The sequence below is a fragment of the Schistocerca nitens genome, chromosome 6, assembly GCF_023898315.1.
Source record: "Schistocerca nitens isolate TAMUIC-IGC-003100 chromosome 6, iqSchNite1.1, whole genome shotgun sequence".
NCBI classification, from domain to species: Eukaryota; Metazoa; Arthropoda; class Insecta; order Orthoptera; family Acrididae; genus Schistocerca; species Schistocerca nitens.
Window position 1 is genome coordinate 371,381,958 of NC_064619.1, and position 23,091 is coordinate 371,405,048.

The following is a 23,091-nucleotide window of genomic DNA, read 5'->3' on the forward strand; positions in this document are numbered from 1 at the left end:
TTCTGATGAATTAATCAAAAGTGCAAGGTAAACTGAGAAGAGTTATTTAACATCATAGAAAAAACTTGGAGTATTTCGACACACATTCCATTTGGATATAGAGGAATGTTCGATACGAGTGTCGGCTTTGATCAAGTGACGTAAGAAATGTGCGGCAAACACCATAAACAATATGGTGACTATAATGTGATGTCAGTGGTGATTCTTTCTCCCCGCCCCCCCCCCCCTCCCCCTCCTTAAGTGGGCTAAGCTACAGATCATTCTATCACAACTATATTTTTTAGTGTCACATTCATTGGCTTCACCAACTCAACTAATCTGTCACCTTCCGATCTAGCCTATACCTCAGGCTAAGCTACAGATCAGTCTGTCGCCACAAACAGTTTTATATGCTTTGATATTTTTTGGGCTTTGCCAGCTAACAGAACTGTGAATATATGAACCGTAAGGTGACATAACTGCAGCCAAAGCTTACGACTTGTGTCAGACATTGCTCTTCACCCATTACATATATATACCTTACCTAAATTATGAATGATGGAAGGCAGGGGTCTAATATGAAACTTTTACCCACAGATTGTCATTTATGTTAGCACTGTCAGCTCTTAGGAAGTGCCATTTCTTGGTCACATTTCACATAACAATCATAATTATAATGTATACATGGAACTGAGAGATAGGCTGTTGCTGAGCAACAGTCATACAATAAGTTTTAAATGAACGCACTGCTATTTGACTATATTGTTCTTTATTTTATTCTGACCAGGTTTTGGCACTTTTATGCCAAGTACTCGAAAATGGCATAAAAGGCCGAAACCTGGGTCTAATTAAATAAACAACAGTACAGTCAAGTGGTGACATGTTCGTGTTCATTTAAAAAAATATACAACACATCTTTTGCTGTTTCTGAGATTATATTTTATGCATCTGTCACATGCATTGATGTATATAAAATACCATATTTGGGCAGTTATTGTGTATGGGTAGTATATACAAAAAGTATAAAATTGTAAAATATATACAAAAATGGGTAAAAACAGATGTCATTTGTCACAAACCACTCATAGAGTGAGTTGGCCTTAATGCAAAATCTGCATCTATTGTACCCTTACACACTAATTGTTCAAACATGGCATTTTACATATATTAATATGAATGTGTGTGTCACAGATGTATGCAGACTGTTAAAAAAAGTGTCCAATATTTTGAGTGGTCAAATAAACATCAACTCTAAAATGCATACCTTAAGAGTTATGAGCACGTCTTCAGTAGAAGAAATTTTTCGCAGTAGTGGAAAAAATGCTCATAGCTCTTATCGTATGCATTTGAGAGCCTTTGGACGTTTTTCCTTATTTTGGTGGGTACTAACAGCTCTCAAAATATTAGACACTGTAGTGCCTTGTATAAGATCAGAAATAACAAGATAAATATGTAATATAGACACTTCGGCTTATGTCAATTCCATGATGACAGTTATCAAATATGACCAAGAAATGGCACTGCCTGCCTGCGCGCGCGCGCACACGCACGCACGCACGCACGCACGCACGCACGCACACATATTGAAATAACTTCAGTGATTTGTCTGTACAGTTGAAGATATGGCTCTTGGAGTAATGTGTTAGGAGAGTCTAGTAAATTCTTGCATTAAACAAACAGGTCATTGAACTGGGTGCTGCAGTGTATGCCTGTCAGCTCAAGCTGGAGGTAATCAGGTGGTACACCAGCAGCCAAAAGCAAGAACAGTCTGACAAATAAATCAAAATCAGTCTTCAGAAATGCAAAGTCATGGAATCTCTTTGAGTACTTATAATGAAATGTTTCAATCATTGAAATGTAGTCAGTCATGCCTGTCCACAAATGACTGCCTTCAATTTTGGGAAAATTCCATGTAATGAACTGCTGATTTTTCCCATAGGATTAATTATTGTTTGATAGAGTCAATCTTGTCTTCCATGTGTTACCAGATGGTTCTTCCCTTGCATTAGGACTTAATGAAATCAAATAATTTGTGGTATCAACCTTAAAAGATTTTGTCCCAGCACTGTTTACCCATATCTCAAGTGTTTGCCTCAGTGGCCGCCTTAAGTTCAGCTAGCATTCTCTCCTATCCATCAGAAGACAAGTGCATCATACCACCTTTCTGGCTGGTGTTGCAACAATGTTCCAGTAAGTATTTTCCCACCTCATAGTAGTACAGTGGTGTGTTAAACACTTTGCATGGCCTTCAAACTATACAAAAAGTGAAGCTGTTCCCATTCCTCGTTGAATGATTTGGCTTCTTCACTATTTTTTGATAAGTGCGTAGACACCATGGTATTCCTAGTGCAGAATGTAAATCTAATTTAACACAACTGGTATTGCTAGCAAACTGTGACAAGCTGAGTGCCTCACTGTAGCAGAATTGGCTTCCAGCCTTTTCCTTTTCTTACTCATGCCCCAGCCCCACTCGCACTGCACTAGGAGCACTGGGCAGGAGCGTGGCCAGAGTACTTGCACTTGGTGGCCACTGTTTGGCCAGGCCTAATGTAGGTTTTCACAGCTGCTGTTTACTTTTAGTGCAATTCACGCTGAGGCAATAAGATACGGCATGCAATGCATGATACAGTGCAAAAGCAACAGTCATTGGCAGAATTCATTGATGCATAGTGGAATTTACTTAACTGGTTCGCATGGGGATGACAACCATACAACACCAACATGTATCTCTTTCATATTGACCAACGCAACATGGAGTGCTGTTCTCTCCACACCACTTGTGTTGTACAATATAAGGCAGGTAAAATCTCAGGTGATTCAGTGTGCCTCCAGTGTTTTTCTAGATGAAGCAAAGCTACATCTGTCTTTGTAGTCAGTTTCTCACTAAAACTTTTACTTTTCGCATAAAAAACTCAAACATGTTTTGAGATTTGTGCATGTTCTCCATTATGCAGGCTCTCACATCTGATTTTGAGATAACTATTCAATAAACATATCATACAGTCTGATGTGACAGTTTAATACTTAACTGGTTTCCTATTCAGTATTGTTCATATTTATTGTGATAATTGACATACAAGTAACCCACTGGGCATTGTTTGAAAAAATTGCTGTAAAGACGGTAGTTGCTGGTCTGTTCACATTTGGTGGATTTTAGGAGATAGATTGCTGCATACAAGTAACATATTGAAACTATTTTTGACAGTGAAAAGCCACGAAGAAGCTAGCAACTCTCTCTCTCTCTCTCTCTCTCTCTCTTTCTCTCTCTCTCTCTCTCTCTCTCTGTTACTGTGCTGCCAATTCTGGCAATACCCTTGGCTGGAGAGACTCGGCTACTCATTGTCTATTCTGGGTCTGATACAATCTTTGCCAAGGGTTGGTCACTTTTTAAAATAAAAATAAGCAGCTTCCATATGACATATGAACCAGATAAAGAAGCTACTGTTAAGTTGAACATAGGTGCATACAGTGTTAAATAACATACTCCAATTAAAATTGTTAAAGTTTAACTAATAAAGTTAATTGTCTATAAATTCATACTGTAATTTGTAAGCTGGTGACAAGGCACTATGTTATTAAGTGAATTGAAATTAGCTCGAGGCCCCAACAAAGTGGTTAGCAAACTCATTATATAAAAAATAAATAAAATAGCTGTAAAATATAGACAGTGCTCACAGTTAAAATTAACTGAAGTTAAACTCCACACTAGCTCAACTAAACAGGAGTCTAATCAACAGACAACATATTAAACGTGTCAATTAGTAACAGAAAATGTTCAAAGTTCCTCACTGGCAAAATGAGTTAAGTTCAGACTCAGTGCAATTAATTAAGAGTACATATCATCTTAACATGCAAAATTACAAGTTCTGCTAAACAACTAGTGAAAATAAAGAGTTCTGACCCCTTCAGACTGACTCTTAAGTCCCTGATGAATTCGTGCGAAATATTTTAGTGTCATGACCAACAAAACAAAAAATTTTATCATGAGAAACACGCAGCTGGATCACAGCCCTGACCAGCATGCTTCTTACCTCTCTAAACCTAATCAAGACAGTGCCAAAGAGTAAGATAACCACCACCCTTTTAAGTAATTGGCCCTCGCCTCCCCTACGCAGAAACACCCTGCATCCATGTTATTTAGTGCACCTCTCTGTCATCTACTTGGATAGCAGCTTGTGATGTGTAGTGCACTCCTGACCAGTTCAGGGGCACCCAAGATTTCTTAACTCTATGGTGCAAGTCCACGAAATCACAGCCTGGCTTGTCACAGAACCTTTGAAGTCTCTGGTTCAGTCCTTCCACTGGACTGAGAACCAGGTGGCCATGATTAGTTCCAGGGCCAGTGGTGCAAATTGAGAGTTACGTTGAAACTCCGTGTGCAAGGATGGTCTTGTCAGCTTTCTTTTTCAGTCGCTGGTATGACCCAAGTATGTCATTGTAGCCCAGACTATAGGCATTGTTTGTTCTGCATGCGACACAATCTGTGATTAGTTGCACTCCGTTCCCTCAGTGGCTGCCAGAATAGTATCTTCAACATGTTGAATAAGGCCCACAGACACCTGATATTCTTTCCTGTCGCTTGCTTCATTTCCTTAAGAGGTACTATTATTCACTATACATCTGAACTGCCCCCTCTTGACATGGGATGAAACAGACGAAGTGTGTTCCCTTGGCTCAGTTTCAGTGCAACACAACACCTCGAACTTGTTGGTTAGGGGAATCAGTGTAACAACCAGAGTCCACCCTGTTCCGACATGCCGCTCACTGTCAAGTGGATGAGTAATGACAGACCCCCTACTTCCTGAAGAGGGAAAAGGATCCAAAGGAGAGGATAGTATTTGAGGTACCTTTGGTACCGGTACTGTAGGTTCATGATTCTTGGGAGCTCTTCACACACACAGATTTGCAGCAGTTGCGAATCATTTGCAAGTTATCAGGGTGATTTTTAGCTGCTTATGAACATCGACCAACTCGTCCCCATGTTCAAAAATAGCATTCACAGTGCAACTGCATTATGGCTGGTGCAGTGTATTACAGGACTGTGAACAAATAACTTTAAACAAAACCTGACTGTCTTCCATTCTGTTGAGCTAAAAAATTGCCAATTTCCTATTTCTGTAAAGGCATCAGAAAAAATTTTGATAAAAAATACTAGTTCCGTAAAACAAATTTGAAATAGAGTTAATACATGATAAATGTAGATGATATATACTCCTCTTGAAGGGAACACTAGATGTAACATAATGTTAGTCACAATATCTGAATGCCAATTTACTACAGATAGGATTAAGCACAGGACAATAGTAACTTCAGAAAATTCTCAAAAATATATGTTTATTTGCATTTATATAAACTGAAATTCAGTGCGATATATTCTTTGGCAGTAAATATTAATCGCAAACAGTGTTTTTATACAAAATAAGTTATCCATAGTACTTGTACTGGTAACTTGCAAAAATTTTCAAAAATATAGCTTCATAAGTATCTGAAAGTTCTTGAAAATAAACTGTTTCTTGTGTAATTATACAATGAAATTAGAGGACTGTGGTTTCGAATGAGGATAGGCATACCAATCTCAAAAATTTTAAAAGAGCACAAATAAGTTTAAGCCTATAATTGAAAATAACAGTACTTTACTGCAAATGTTCAAAATTCTGCAATACAAACCAGTATTGATATAATTGATGAAAGATTATGCAAAAGTGACATGAACAGTAAAATGTTGCAAATTTGAGAATATCAAATCAGCACACAAATCTGGCATATGCGGTCTCACACACAGACGTTCAGATCACATATTTACTTCAAACTTTGCGCACCTTCAATAGTTTATTAGGTCAACATAATGTGCAAGTAGAAAGACATACTACTCAAAACATTTTTTAGAAAATCTCACGTTTTATGAATCAGTGATTTACTGGTGCATTGTGACCCTGAGCACAAGCTGGCGGCTGTTGTGTGGTAAGTGTTCAGACTTTGTAATAAGTGGCGTAATGGATCAAGACCTTCTCATATTTTTTAATTTATATTTTTTTCTACACTAGTCATGCTATTTCATGTATGTTCTATTTGAAAGGTAATAAGATGAAAGGATACGCATATTTGCATTAACTTTTATTGAATTTTCATTATAAAAATAAATAGTATGCGACTTTTATTTCTATAGGCAAGTTAAAAATTTTATCGACTGCCTTCAAACATGTTCATATTTGACTGACAGTGAACGAGAATTGCTTCTCTTGAAGATGCTATTAAAATACTTTCAATTGTACATCGCCGTTTTTTGCACCAATATTTGCAAAAATGTTCCATTACAAGTCGTTTACCAAATTGTCAGAAAAAAAGAGAAATTTCAGTATGGCAACGAGCTTTGTTTTTCTTAGAAACTCTGAAGATTCCTTTTCCATACAGGAAAACTGCATTCATTTGACAAAGAAGATGCTGTTTTGCTTTGTTTCCCATGTCTGTGTGAAAAATATCATCCTGCAACTCATAATGTTGAAAGCACATCCAACTATTAATCAATACATTACCCTCATATTCTGGCACATTTTAACTCCGTATTATTGAGTAAAGTTATTTACACTTTTATTTATTGTGATTTACTTGGGCTTCCAAGCCTGTACCTCATCATTGAACCTGTCTGCAGATCGAAGTATCCACGTGAAAAGCTATTCTCAGTACCTTACCTGATCGCTGGTATAAGGGATTTCAGAAGTCATGACAAGCATACATTTTCATGAAAACTGTATTTGGTCATTGGTTGTCAATAATTATAATATTTGTTGTGATTATAAAAATTAATAAGCAACCAAATAACGCTGGAAATTCAATAAAAGTTCATGCGAATACTCCTGTCTTTTCATTGTATTACCTTTCAAGTGTAATATGTATGAAATAATATGACCTCTAGTGCTGTGAAAAATAAAAATTGAGAGGGAGAGCACGCAGGACTCAATGCATCAGTCCAATGATTAGAGCTTGAACTTAACCACACGACCACCTCCACCTCCAGCTCGCGCTCAGGATTGCAACACACTGGTATCACACTGATGTGTGAAACACTCTTGCAGTTTTTCCTAAATAGTACTTCTTGCTCGTTATGTTGTCCTAATGGACTACTAAAAGTGTACAAAGTTTGAAGTAAATCTGTGATCCAAACGTCGTAACGTCCCTTTGTTAGCTGATCCTGACAAAAATTTCTACACTGCTATGCTGAAGATGATCAGTGCAACATTAGTTTCTCAGTGAAAGTCACGAAAATATGCACCACCGACAAAACACACCTTTTGTTTGGAGCATTTAAATTGCTGTTGTTACAACACTTGGTGGTCTTATCAGAAATAAACTTTTCATGGTGGCATTTTTATCATTCATACACTTTGACTAACTTGCTGTACAAGTCAAAAATTTGTGTCCTACTTTGTCAGACTAGCTGATACTAGTTGCTCTGAAAAGTGCAATTTTGGAGTTTATCTCATTGAGTTTTTCTCATTTTGGAGTTTCTCTCATTGAGACATCGCTAGAAACTATGAGACATCACTAAAAACTGTAGCCGCTCTGTTTGCTACTTATAGCATTGTATGGGTGCACCCAGTACTTTATTTATTTATTTATTTATTTATTTATTTTTTGAGCCTTAAACAAGAAGCCACAATGTCTCTTCAAAAGTTTTGAGCCCATGATTGCAGCAGAAACAGAAATGAGATTTTGTGAGAGTTGCCTTGCTTGTCGTATCATCCCATTGGGAACAAAACAAGAGTGCCACAGCAATAAATGTTGCTCACTTGACCTTTATTGCTACATGTTGTATCGTGTGTCATGTCATCATCTCTCTGAATGGCGCAGTAGTTAATTTTAACGCAGTTGGTTTTTTGACTGGCATTAGTAATAGGATTTTCATCCTAACCAACCTATTGACAGGTGATTAAGTAACAGTTTCAAGCTCTGGTTGAATTACAGAAAAAAATGAAAAAGTATAATTTTGAAATTTTGTAGAGGAAAAACAATTTGGGTCAGTAGTCTGTTGCAAATTGATTGTAATAACAAACGTGTTAAAAGCCTAAATTCTTTGGTTGTGCATTTTTACTCCCAGAGAAAGCTAATATTAAACATACAATCAAGAAATTTAACAGCATTTGTGGAACAATAATTGGGAAAGAATGTTGAAATTTTAAGACAATGGCGGTATCACTAGGCATGCATTATTGTGAAACATCTTTCTTTACTAGAAAGGAAAGGAAAGGTATAATCTTGGTCTCAGAAATTTATCATTTTACTGATTGTGGTGTAGTGAGAAGATACAGATTACATAATGAAGCTGTGTTAATTTAACAAGTTTTACTGTGTAAATTAGAAAATAAATGGAATATCATTAGAATCCAAGTTTCATACAGTGCCAATGAGTGATGCATGTTTACAAAGATCAGTGTAAATACCAGCCTGTTGTTTCCACAGACTAGGGATACCAAAAACCAACAGTGAATGGGGTTGCAATAGTTTGGGTGGCCTGATATTTGAAATTGGCAATGAAGATTTTAGTTTTTTTCATGTATCTCAATTTACCCCGAGTACTCAGTTCACGTTGCACAGTTCTCTCTCACACATTTCTGCAAACTTTGTTCAGTGTTTCACAAGTTTTTTGATTCTTGTTTGCACCTGTAGCAAATTTACCACATCAATGACTTCGGCACTGGTTACAATTATTCTTCCCCTGATTGCTTCCTTCAATGATCCAAACAAATGGAAATCACTTGAAGCCAGGTCTGGAATGTATGGAGGGTGGTCCAGCAATTAGAATCCCAACTACTTTATTATTTCGGTCGTCCATTTGGCAGAAGTGTCTGAGTGTTAACTTGCTGCAGGATGATGTCTTTTCAGTTTTACACCACATTTGCGTCTGATTGCATGTTTCAGTTTAATTTGCAACACATCACAATAGTTCTCACTGTTCACAGTTTCACCTCTTGGGGTGAAATGAATGGCTACCACATATTCCGTGTCCAGGAATAGTGTTAGCATAATCGTACCAGCTGATGGTTGACATTTAAATTTCTTAACTTCTGGTGATGGGTGTTTCAAAACCTTGCTTGCAGCCTTGCTTTCTGCTTCATGACAATGCACACACGTTTCGTCTACAGTAACGATTTGCTATAAAAATCCATCTCGCTCGCGATGATAATGGGCTAGACGTTAGCAAGAGATGTCCATCTTTTGCGCCTACCTTCTGTGCCTACCTTGTGCACACATTCCAAAAATTTAGTCCGTGTGGGATGGAATATGCTGAACAATGATGGATATGTGAAATATTGGCCCAGTACCACACCCTCGATGACTTCCAAATTGTCCTCAGTTGTTATCAGAGGCCTGCCTGATCTCTCCTTGTCACACAAAGTAGTTCTTACCTGTTTGAAGTGCCCTATCTATTTATAGATCTTGCTTCGTGATAAACAGCTGTCACCATACTGTGCTTGCATTCAACGAATAATTTCCACAGGCTTAACACATTTTGAAAACAAAAAGTGAATACTCCCCTTGTTTCCTCTTTAGTGCGGATTGACAGAGGAGCTGCCATGTTTGACGGTCTGCTACAATACAACAACTAGAAATTGCAGAAGTCCCTCTCTTTTTTGACTTTCCCTCTTGTTTGACCTGTGGAATCATATGAGTTTGTAACTTGCTGTTTCCTTACACACCGAAGTATCCTTTTTGCTGTATTCAAGTGGCTCATATTAAATTTTGAACAATATTGTGACAACTTTGGCACAGAGAAAGCTATCTCTGGTAGAGTCCTCCATGAAAGCTAAATGAGTTGACCATTGAGCTCACTTCTCATCAAGGAAATTTTGTTTGATTTCCATTGGGTCATGGCTCTCTTAGCATTGTGAAGTATAAATCTGTCAAGTAGTTGATTAATATACTCAATCTCGCCAACTCAGTTTGCATCTGCACCCAACAATCGCAGCCCTGTCCATACTAAAGTCCGTGGAAAACTGAACTATGCAGATAAATGGACTATCAGCACGTGCTGCACAACTCTACTGTAGACCCAGACGAAAATGCACGAACTGTGTCTAGTAATATGCAGATACTCAAAAACCTAACTACTGAAGCACTCAGGTGAAACTAAATAATTTGCCCCTGATTAGGAACTTGTAATATGTCACAAAATCGGTTTACTTTCTGACGCAAATGAAAAAGCGGACAACTGTGGCTATTAGATATTAAATTTACATGGAGAAACTCAAGAAACTACACTATTAAAGCACACAGATGATATAATAATATTCACTCCTGGTTAGGAACTCATAAATATCACAAAAGCGGTTACTTCCCTGTTTCTGCATCTGTCTCGGTCGGCTACTACTGCCTGAGTGAGTTACTCGGTACATAGAAACACAGCAGAGGAAAGGAAATAAATTACTAACCTGACTATAGGATGTTGAAGTTGACCACCATTCACCTCTTGGCACTTTTGGTCTCTGTTTAGCAAGTTGCTCAATGTGGATTGAAGCTGAACTGCTGGAATTGCTGCAGTTGCATTCCAAATGTTGTGTTGCAGGTCGTGAAGACTAAGAGGGTTGCTGCGATTCATCATACATGTGAGGGCTTCCCACACAAAGCAATTGTACACTGACGGATCAGGTGACCTGAGCGGCCAGCTAGGACCGCTACCAGACTGTCGTCGGCTAACAACTGTCATGCAGAAAGATTGTGCAAATTTGCTCCAAGGTTTGGCTGACTGTATGGGTAGTTGCTCCATCCTGTCGGAAGTAACTGTAGGTCTTTTTATCCTCTGTTAGTGCTGCCACAAATAGTTTCAAAATTTGGGCCATGTAATGTACTGAAGTCAGCATCTGATGAAAGAAGATGGAACCAATAATACAGCATGCAGACACTTACCACGCAATGGTGTTTTGTGAAAGCTATTTGGATTCTCCGGTGCCCAGAACCTATGGTTCTGTGAGTTGACAATCAATCAGGTGAAAAGGCTTCATCAGACGTAAAGAACAGATCCATGTCCAAGCCATTCATTGTTATCTCAGAGAACAGCCACTCACAAAACAGGAGGCACTGAGGAGCATATGCTGGTTTTAATGCATGAACAACTGACACTAAGTAGGGATGTAGGTGGAGGTCCATGTGGAGTATTTGTCCCCATGATCGACGTGATATGTTAGTCTCTTGTTACAGACATTGGGTGGATATGGTAGAACTTGAAGCATTTTCTGGTGAACTGCAGCCAAATTTTCTGGTGTGTGGGCATGTTTCAGAATGTTTTTTAACCTGTTCTTGGACTAAATGTTGCATGGCACTCTGTGCTGGCTCTTTGACACTTCTCAGCAATCAACTGACCGCACCCTTTCCACAGTGTGTGTGTGTGTGTGTGTGTGTGTGTGTGTGTGTGTGTGTGTGTTTTATATGCATTCATTCACGTCTAACAATATCCACTTGTCTGGGCCAATTCTTCACATTATTCCTTCTTATTTGTTAAGAAGTGCACAAATATATGTATCTGCTTGCATCATTCAAGATTCTCATTAAATATATATTGCCTGCCAAACTTGGTACATCAGTAGATCCAACGACATCTCAGTAGATCCCGCGAGATCACTGTGGACAAGTTCTAAAGTGACTGTTTGTTCCTTCGAATCTGGTGATACAGTTTTGGAAACAGTCTTAATGTCAATTTACCTGCCAAACAGTCTTCACACAAATTTATTTTATCCTTTTCGCAATCTGATCCCAGAACTGATTCCTATTTCATCACGTTATTTGATTTTACTCTTCCTAATGTACATCATTCAGTGATGTTGGAATATCAACATCCGACATATCTGTTGTCTGCCCATGGCTTTGTATTTATGTTGAGTTCTTATGAGTTGTCTTCCAGGGTCATTGTAGATCTTGCAACCGTCTTTATCGAAAATAATCTTTCTATTGTTTTCAGTGAGCTGGGACACAGATAAAATTTTGTGCTTGATCTCGGGCACAAGTAGTGTATTCTTAACTACAAATTCTTTAGGTAACGTTTCTCTTTAACAATCTTTGCCCTTACCGTATCGTTCTCTGTGGCTTCTATTTTTCTGCATTCAGCTGTAGTTGTGTCTTCAGTTAAAATATTTATCATTTTTATCAGCAGCCGAAAAATAATTTTCATCTGGAACCATGTGATGAGTTGCCCCAGATCCACTATTCAGTTACCATTATTCATTGTAAGTGTACCACAGGAAGCATTCGTACCGACAGCACCTAATTTATTTTGATCTTTTTAAAATTTTCCATTTTTAGGACGGGTATGTGACCAACTTTGTGGCAATTGCAACAAATAAGTTTTGTGTGTGTTGCTTCTCCCTTCGTTAGTTCAGTAAGTGGTGTTTTTCAGTGCCTTTGATTACCAGTATTAGCTTTCAAGGACACTACAAAATGTTCAACTTCATTATATTAAATATATGTAGCTTTTTCAGCTAGCAGTTGCATTTTAATTGTAGCACACTTAAAATCATTATTTGGCTAATTGCACAAAGCTGTAGCTACTGCATCCCATTCATCTGGAAGTCTTCATAGAATGGCCATTGCTAAATCTCAGTCTTCTCTTTTGTTACCAGTGTTCACTAGATCCAGTACAATTTTGTTCATCAGTCCTAGATAATTTTCTATATAAATTTTGTCTCAGTTGCACAGTGCGAAATTTGCTATCCTTTAGCACATATAATTGTTGATGTTCTTTCCCATACTGTTTTTGGATATGTCAGATATTGTATACACATTTGCTGTTCATTGCATATGGAAAGTACAGTTTTTGGTAGTGAATTACCGTGATATGACACACAGACCTTTTCATCAGCAATTTATGCAGCTTCGAGGTTCCATATCACCATCTCAATTACAATCCACAAATCAGAATCTATTAGAAACAAAATGGAGTGAATTAGACTTCCTGACTGTATCAAATGAAAATTATTCTCAGTGCTGTGTCTGTCCTCGATCATTGCTGTATATTTCAGTAATTGTCTTACAAACAATTGAAAATCCATCTACATCTACGTTTATACTCCGCAAGCCACCCATCGGTGTGTGGCGGAGGGCACTTTACGTGCCACTGTCATTACCTCCCTTTCCTGTACCACTCGCGTATGGTTCGCGGGATGAACGACTGCTGAAAAGCCTCCATGCACGCTCGAATCTCTCTAATTTTACATTCGTGATATCCTCGGGAGGTATAAGTTGGGGGAAGCATTATATTCAATACCTCATCCAGAAACACACCCTCTCAAAACCTGGACAGCAAGCTACACCGCGATGCAGAGCGCCTCTCTTGAAGAGTCTGCCACTTGAGTTTGCTAAACATCTCTGTAACGCTATCACGCTTACCAAATAACCCTGTGACAAAATGCGCCGCTCTTCTTTGGATCTTCTCTATCTCCTCTGTCAACCCGACCTGGTACGGATCCCACACTGATGAGCAATACTAAAGTACAGGCCGAACAAGCATTTTGTAAGCCACCTCCTTTGTTGATGAACTACATTTTCTAAGGACTCTCCCAATGAATCTCAACCTTGCACCCGCCTTACTAACAGTTAATTTTATATGATGATTCCACTTCAAGTCATTCCGTACGCATACTCCCAGATATTTTACAGAAGTAACTGCTACCAGTGTTTGTTCCGCTATCATATAATCATACAATAAAGGATCCTTCATTCTATGTATTCGCAATACATTACATTTGTCTATGTTAAGGGTCAGTTGCCGCTCCCTGCACCAAGTGCCTATCCGCTGCAGATCTTCCTGCATTTTGCTGCAATTTTCTAATGCTGCAACTTCTCTGTATACTACAGCATCATCCGCAAAAAGCCGCATGGAACTTCCGACACTATCTACTAGGTCATTTAAATATATTGTGAAAATCAATGGTCCCATAACACTCCCCTGTGGTATGCCTGAGGTTACTTTAACGTCTGTAGACGTCTCTCCATTGAGAACAACATGCTGTGTTCTGTTTGCTAAAAACACTTCAATCGAGCCACACAGCTGGTCTGATATTCCATAGGCTCTTACTTTGTTTATCAGGCGACAGTGTGGAACTGTATCGAACGCCTTCTGGAAGTCAAGGAAAATGGCATCTACCTGGGAGCCTGTATCTAATATTTGCTGGGTCTCATGAACAAATAAAGCGAGTTGCGTTCACACGATTGCTGTTGATGGAATCCATGTTGATTCCTGCAGAGTAGATTCTGGGTTTCCAGAAATGACATGATACGCAAGCAAAAAATGTGTTCTAAAATTCTACAACAGATTGATATCAGAGATATAGGCCTATAGTTTTGCGCGTCTGATCGATGACCCTTCTTGAAAACTGGGACCACCTTTGCTCTTTTCCAATCATTTGGAACCTTCCGTTCCTCTAGAGACTTGCGGTACACGGCTGTTAGAAGGGGGGCAAGTTCTTTCACGTACTCTGTGTAGAATCGAATTGGTATCCTGTCAGGTCCAGTGGACTTTCCTCTGTTGAGTGATTTCAGTTGCTTTTCTATTCCTTGGACACATATTTCGATGTCAGCCATTTTTTCGTTTGTGCGATGATTTAGAGAAGGAACTGCAGTGCGGTCTTCCTCTGTGAAACAGCTTTGGAAAAAGGTGTTTAGTATTTCAGCTTTACGCGTGTCATCCTCTGTTTCAATGCCATCATTCCAGTGTGTCTGGATATGCTGTTTCGATCCACTTACTGGTTTGACGTAAGACCAGAACTTCCTAGGATTTCCTGTCAAGTCGGTACATAGAATTTTACTTTCGAATTCACTGGACGCTTCGCGCGTAGCCCTCCTTACGCTAACTTTGACATTGTTTAGCTTCTGTTTGTCTGAGAGGTTTTGGTTGCGTGTAAACTTGCAGTGAAGCTCTCTTTGCTTTTGCAGTAGTTTCCTAACTTTGTTGTTGAACCACGGTGGGTTTTTCCCATCCCTCACAGTTTTACTCGGCATGTACCTGTCTAAAACGCATTTTACCATTGCCTTGAACTTTTTCCATAAACACTCAACATTGTCAGTGTCGGAACAGAAATTTTTATTTTGATCTGTTAGGTAGTCTGAAATCTGCCTCCTATTACTCTTGCTAAACAGATAAACCTTCCTCCCTTTTTTTGTATTCCTATTTACTTCCATATTCGGGGTGCTGCAATGGCCTTATGATCACTGATTCCCTGTTCTGCGCTCACAGAGTCGAAAAGTTCGGGTCTGTTCGTTATCAGTAGGTCCAAGATGTTATCTCCATGAGTTGGTTCTCTGTTTAATTGCTTGAGGTAATTTTCGGATAGTGCACTCAGTATAATGTCACTCGATGCTCTGTCCTAAACATCTGAGTGTCCCAGTCTGTATCTGGTAAATTGAAATCTCCAGCTAAGACTATAACATCCTGAGGAAATTTATGTGAAATGTATTCCAGATTTTCTCTCAGTTGTTCTGCCACTAATGCTGCTGAGTCGGGAGGTCGGTTAAAGGAGCCAATTATAAACCTAGCTCGGTTGTTGAGTGTAACCTCCACCCATAATAATTCACAGGAACTATCCACTTCTATTTCACTACAGGATAAACTACTTCTAACAGCGACAAACATGCCACCACCAGTTGCATGCAATCTATCCTTTTTAAACACCGTCTGTGCCTGTGTAAAACTGTCGGCAGAATTTATCTCTGACTTCAGCCAGCTTTCCATACCTATAACGATTTCAGCTTTGATGCTTTCTATCAGCGCTTGAAGTTCCGGTACTTTACCAACGCAGCTTCGACAGTTTACAATTACAATACCGACTGCTGCTTGGTCCCCGCATGTCCTGACTTTGCCCTGCACCCTTTGAGGCTGTTGCCCTTTCTGTACTTGCCCGAGGCCATCTAACCTAAAAAACCGTCCAGTCCACGCCACACAGCCCCTTCTACCCGTGTAGCCGACTGCTGGGTGTAGTGGACTCCTGACCTATCCAGCGGAACCGGAAACCCCATCACCCTATGGCGCAAGTCGAGGAATCTGCAGCCCACACGGTCGCAGAACTGTCTCAGCCTCTGATTCAGACCCTCCACTCAGCTCTGTACCAAAGGTCCGCAGTCGACGATGCTGCAGATGGTGAGCTCTTTCATCCTGCTAGCGAGACTGGCAGTCTTCAGCAAATCAGATAACCGCCGGAAGCCAGAGAGGATTTTTCTCCGATCCATAGCGACACACATCATTGGTGACGACATGAGCGACCACCTGCAGATGGATGCACCCTGTACCCTTCATGGCCATGGCATTCGGAAGGCTACTCACTGTAAACATGACACTTTGAGTTGCAGACGGGCACAATGGAAAGACTGTTACACATTGAGCTTTTGGCCAAAGCCTTCTTCAGCATATATATTTTCATTCACATAAGGAAGCATACCTCACACACACGACCACCCTCTCTGGCAGCTCGGACTGGAATGCTGCCCGAGATGGCAGCCATTTGTCTGTGGGTGAGCTTGCGTGTTTGAAATATATGCATACATCTGTCCTTTCCCTTATATTGTTATTCTATCCTAGAGTCTTTTCATTTTATTGATTTACATTTTCATCTATTATTTATGTTCCACATTTTGTGTGAATTTTGTTTTATTTATAATCCCTTCTTTCATATAAATCTTCATGTGGGTTGTTATAACCATAATAAATATTTTAAAATTAATGTTGGTAATAAGATATATTTTGTCAAAGCAGATATGATGAGATTTGCAAAACTGAGCAAATGAGAAAGTTAATGGCATGCTTAAGATGATACTGCGAAGGATTAGAAATAAAAATTTAAAAGCACAATAGGATTCAAACTGACACCCTTCAGAATGAAGGGAAAGTATTTCAGCTAGTACACTACACCACTGCTCTGATTAACACTGTCATTTTTCTAGCGGTTCTAGGCGCTCAGTCCGGAACCGCGCAACTGCTACGGTCGCAGGTTCGAATCCTGCCTCGGGCATGGATGTGTGTGATGTCATTAGGTTAGTTAGGTTTAAGTAGTTCTAAGTTCTAGGGGACTGATGACCACAGATGTTAAGTCCCATAGTGCCCAGAGCCATTTGAACACTGTCATTTTTAATGCTGTGGTGTAGTATGCAGAATTATTTTTCATTGATTACTCGCAAACAAACCTAGGGTGAAAGGCTGGATCATGTGCAATTCCTGGGACCCTAACCTAAACCATAGTAGAGATAGTTTCAAGAGGGAGATTCCTCCCTTGAGGTCCTCTCCTTGATAGTATTGTGCCAACAATGTTGTACCCTGTATCTAATAACTGCTGTATCTTGTACCATTATCAAGGTAGTGTACTACACTCAAAATCATCAGTACACAAGAATATCCTTCCACTAGACATTCATTTGTGCTTTCCCATGAGAGTATATCAACAGAACTCTCCAGCTGTATGTAAAGTAACTTTTCTGTGGAAAATTGTGGTATTGTATCACATCACATGTCATGACTTGTACTTTTGTAGTAAAAGCATCAATATGATTTGGAAATAAGAGCATGACAGAGAGTATTAGGTGCCTGTTGCTATTGCAGTAGGCACTTCAAAATATTTATTCACATTATTAAATATTTTCAACATTTCGCGGCCCTGTCAGCAACTGTATAAATATTAATTTTAATAAGCAACAGCCTCAGTTGCACCGTTTAACCAGGTTTCAGTAGGGACAACCCAACCTTCTTCAGAATAACAGTAATTACTGTTTGTCCATCGTGGACATCATCAAGCTAAAACTACAAATCCATAAATTATGGGTACCGGTACAGGACTTGTGGCTGCCACATCGCGGTTGCGAAGTGGGGCCAAGGCAGTTTCAGATAAGTTTTACAGTCTGACGATAATTTATGGATTTGTAGTTTTAGCTTGACAATGTCCACTAGGGACAAACAGTAGTTACTGTTATTCTGAAGAAGGTTGGGTTATCCCGACAAACTTACATAAACTCTAGGTAAATGGTGCAAATGAGGCTGTTGATAATTAAAATTAATCCACATTATTATACTGCATTGTTAATGTTTATTAATTTATGTAATTTTGTATTGTCATTCCACTCAGATTCTGTTAACTACACACACACATCAATAAACAGTAGCAAGGTATTTACATGTCTGGCAGTCTTTGAATGCGATACCAGTTTATTCATCTGTTATTTATGATATGTTGTTCTTATCTTTCTGACAATGGAATTGTACCATTTACAGGTGTGATGGCATACCTCAAACAACAGCAGCATGCTGGCAGTATATAACAACTTGGAACACAGAATGGTTGAGATGCTGCCCACAGGAAAGTTAGAGAGGAGGGAAAAAAAAAAAAAGATTTTAAATCATTCAGTGTTATTTAATAGGTAACTTAAGCCATTGAATTGTATATGTACAGAAGTTTCCAAAGTGGAAACTATATAAATAATTATCATTACATTGTCACTATAGGCTGTGAAGTGTTTGCCATCCAAATGTAATACATCATAAGATCATGTTATAAAAAACAATTGTAGAAGAGTATTTTTAATGGGAATTCCTTATGGTGGTTCATACATTACCATTCTCCATGTCTCAAGTTGCCACAGTTTAGTTATAATGACTTGACTTGGGGGACTGTTATGCATACGGCAAATGGCTACTCTTGTTTGTATTGAATTTAGTTTGTTGTGAGTTTGTTATATAAATTTTAAATTCATGGCCTATATAAAATTAACCAAAGACCCTTTCACATTAACTGCTGAATCAAATTGTGGATGTATTTTGGAGTTAAAGAATGCTTGCCATTTAATACTGACATTCAATCAAAGAAAGAGCATTACCCATTCTATAAATATGACAACTATTAATGGATGTGGAATAGTATTACTGACTGTGCTTTAATATTTCATAATTGGTTGTGTCAGCTTCTACAAATGTATCCTAGAACTTACATACTTTGTCTTTACTGTGTTTAGGAGCTGCTCTTTCCTCTGTAAGAAAAGTGAAAGTCTCCTTGCAATAATCTGTAAATCAACTAACATTAATATGTATTGTATAAAAAGATTGTTCAGAAAATTATCAAAACAACAAAGACTGCAGTACTACATCCAGGAAGTGCAATTCCCAGTACTGTCAATAGGCACAAATGTAGATCACAGCACTCAAAGCTTTTTGAACAGTAGGTACCTGTCATAAAAGTGTGTCCTCGTAGCTTGGGATTTTAATGACCCGATAGGCCTCACCTTCCTTCATATTGAATTTAAACTCCCCGAGCAATATCTCTTTCCTGCACAAGGACAATTTCATTTGGGGGGGGGGGGGGGGGGGGAGGGGAGGGGAGATAAGAATGCTGTACTCTACTTTTGTGTGTCGTTTTTGGCAGTACTAGAAGTTACACGTCTTGGAAGGTAAATACTGGCCAGCCTTTCCCATTCTGTGATTCAGCGCGCGCGCGCGCGCGCACACACACTCACTCACTCACTCACTCACTCACTCTCTCTCTCTCTTTATCCTAAATCAGCTAATTTAATTTTTGCGATTTTCCACTGTTTCACCAAAATTATGACAGTTTATACTGTTTTTTTTATTACACTACATATATGTACAAGCATGAGAAGTGTGTGTACATTCATGCATATGTGCACAGAAAATGTTGATGTTTTTTAATGTTTTAATCAATAAAATATGACATTCCATTCATTGTACAAGCTTCAAAACGCCATTTCCTTAATTTTTACATGATTTGAATTAAAAATTGTGTGTGTAGCGTTTTGTGAAAGTGCTGAGCATTTTCATGTGTTCAATTAACACTTTCGTTGCGAAATCGGTGCAGCCGCACAGCTCTCTCCAGTGCAGCCCGGCAACGTGCGAGTGCCGGCCGGTAACACTCTGAAATCTCGGGTACCGCTCGGAGCCGATGCTCCTAAGTACACCTGAGCTACAGGCTGACGTCAAGACCTTGTAAGATCTGTAGGATCATGTTCTGTACTGACTTAATGATGACACCTTAGATGCTTTACTTCAAATACGCTTCGATTGTATTGTGGTCATGTTTTAAAGTCTGTTTGCTGTCTAACACCTATAGGGGTCACAGGCATCATTCAAATGTTCGTGATTTGTTGATAATGTAACAAAAAATACAATTCAAACAAGCAACAAATCCACTGCATTCAGGAAAAACTTGGATTCCAAAACTCAAATTCTTAAGAAGGAAAAAAAGGAAACTGGATTCATTTGAAATTATATTTACTTCAAATGCGCATTTTTTAAGATTGACTCTGGTAGAGGTCGTCAGTTTAGTAGCATGTTTACTCCTCCTACGAGAGAATTAGCTGTCTACATTTATCTTAGATGCCCAGGGGACGATCGGATGTGTAGAAAATAGTAAGCAAAACACACCCTATGTGGCGGCTTCTCTCGTGTCCCCCATCACTTCAATTGCGGTGCTATTAAAACAAATTTAGCACAACAAATTATTTCGCAGAAAACTGAAGTGAACGCTTTACAATGCAATAAGAAATAAGTCGACTTAACACAAAAGAAAACATTTTCTGAGTACTCGTGAAAAAAAGTTCTAATCTGTCACTTGATAAAAAGAAACAATGCAATGTCAAAAGAAATAAAAGAAGTCGTCTTTGATAATCGAAATTTCCCCGATATCGCGTTTTACGGGAAATTATACAGGAGTTCAAGCAGTATCCAGGTTTGTCTGGGCAGGTTGTACACTTGTGTGGTGTATCAGTGCACTTGCCTTGTTCCACACACTTCTTACACCGCAGTAGCTTCCTGCTTTTGCACATTTGTTTGTGATGTTTCTTGCTCACATTTTGTGGAAACGTTCATTGGTGGAAGGAAGCCCTTTATAATGTTCATTCTGTAATCGTACGTCATTTTATTTCCTGGGTATTTGTTGTACAGATATAGATAATTGAAAACTAGCATGTCAGTGACATGATAGAATAGTTTTTTGTTCACACAAATAATACGAAAACATCTGATCTTGTTTATCAGTCCCAGACATACACGCATTGTACCTATTTTTTTTTTTATAATAATAGGCAAAGGTTTCATGACTATTTGCTGGCGTGCATTCATCACTTGCTCCATAACATTTGATGTTCTGTGGAAATGTTGGAAACCTCGTCGATCCTTCCATTTTCCAATCATAACTCCATTAGAAAACCGCGCAATTGTCTCTACTCTCCCAAGTTTTGCCGATACAACGTCTTCAGGGGGCATATTTCCTATTTAATTTCAAAGTACCTGTGGGAAGTGTTTTTAGGTTCAACAGAGTTGTAGCTAAATGAAAAATGTTATAATAATTGTCCAAGTAAATGTGATGACCAACATGCAGCTTTTCTGCCATCAAATACAAAACGACCTTTTCAGCGTGACCTTTCCCCGCATATCTCCACTACTTCCCGTGTATACAGCGCACTTATTTATGAAACTGTCTGGATTGTTGAGCATGCACATCTTAATGCCATATTTATTACGTTTGCTTTTTATGTATTGTCTAAATGACAATCTTCCCCTCCAAAGAATCACTGAATCATCTATTGATAAATCTCTTCCCGGGTGATACACTTGAGACATTCTCGTGTCAAATAATCCAATATAGGTCGTATTTTATATAAACGATCGTCTGGTTTCGGGTTTCCTGGAAGTGGATTTTTTGCAAAATGCAGAGAGCCTAATATGATGAAATACCGGTCTCTGCTTTACTTATCGCTATTCCTCTATTCTCAAACAGTGGTTCTTTCTTCCAGTAGTCTTGTAATCGTGCATATGTAACGAAACACCCATAAAAACTAGTGATTTGCCTATACTTAGAGGTTTCCATTTACAGATCCTAGATCCCTCAGCAATATGTTGACTGCGTTATCGTTCGTTTCGTGAACTACAAGTTGCAGCAACAATTTGTCTGTTACCAATAATCTGAAGAAATCCATAGGAGAATTGCCAGCAGGATGAATTTGCAAAACTTCTTCCTTCGTAAATGGGCGATACTGCATATTATGTGGTTTTTTATGCCAGGAATCACCTGGATTATTTCCGTGTGACAGGGTAGGTTCTTTTTCGTCATAGATTTCCACACAATCGTGATCCATATCGTCAGATTCAGAACTGTCATGAAACAGATTCGAAAGCCGTGCTTCCACGCAATTCTTCAGCAGCCTCTAAATGACAACCTCCATGATATGCCTCGTCCTCACTACACAGAAAATCACTGTTGTCCAGTACACTAAGTAACTGTTCCTCTACCAATTTAACACTTTTCCTGCTCCTTTTCACATTGGAAGGCCTAGGTGTCAGTTTATTAGCCGCCATTACGAACAATATACATTCGATAACTGACCACGCAGAAGAAAAGTTTACACGCTTTGATGCTAGCTTAGTCGCTGCAACTAAACTGAGTAATCCGACAGCAAGCACGGATGCTTATAAGCGTCAGCCGCACTGGCTCATGGCTTGTTGTGACGCTTATAAGCGTCAGCTGCAGTGAAAGTGGTAAAGACCTACTTCAGCCCAAAAACACATTCATAGTACAGCAGTTGTCAAATACAGTCTGCATTTTTAACAGGTTCCTTAACCATGTCAGAAATTGTATATATGGTAATAGGTGATCACACATTTAGAGCTGTGTGCTTTTTCAGGCATTTTAGCTAATATAATAATTTAGAACTTTCATTTTGGTCTGAATTTATACCATTTTCGTTTTATGCAGTCACACAGTGCAGAAAAACAAACCAGTTTTTTTTTTTAAATTGTCAGCATGAAATGCAATACAGAAAAATTGGAAACTAATTTATTTATTTGTATAATATAACTATTGACCCACCCCAGCTTTGCATGGGTAACACTAATCATGTATGCCCAGACTACTACTGTGACTTAGCAGTAATAAATTATATGTACAAACTTCCATTGTGAATAAGCCTATTTATTAGTGAAAACAGTAACAAAATCCCCATGGTAGTTCCTGAGGTTAGCTAACAGAAAGAAGCTCTTGCAGACTTAATTTTATAGTATGTATGTATATGCTCTATTACCACAAGCAGTGATGGTGTTCATTTAAGAATTTGAAGTACCTTGTATATGAAGTCTATCTT

The 23,091-nt window shown here is 38.8% G+C and overlaps 1 protein-coding gene across 5 annotated transcripts in view; it reads left to right on the forward strand.

Moving 5' to 3' along the window:
* LOC126262587 (peroxisomal membrane protein 11B) overlaps positions 1-23,091 on the forward strand; it is a 122,399-nt gene that overhangs the window by 75,715 nt on the left and 23,593 nt on the right. For 2 of the 5 annotated variants that reach the window (XR_007546743.1, XM_049959324.1), the window contains one exon: positions 18,218-19,617. The exons of 2 other annotated variants lie outside the window; for them this stretch is intronic. The gene's annotated coding sequence lies outside the window, so the exon portion shown is untranslated. Of the gene's footprint in view, positions 1-18,217; positions 19,618-23,091 lie in introns of those variants that run through there. One more of the 5 variants, XR_007546744.1, reaches the window with a different exon arrangement.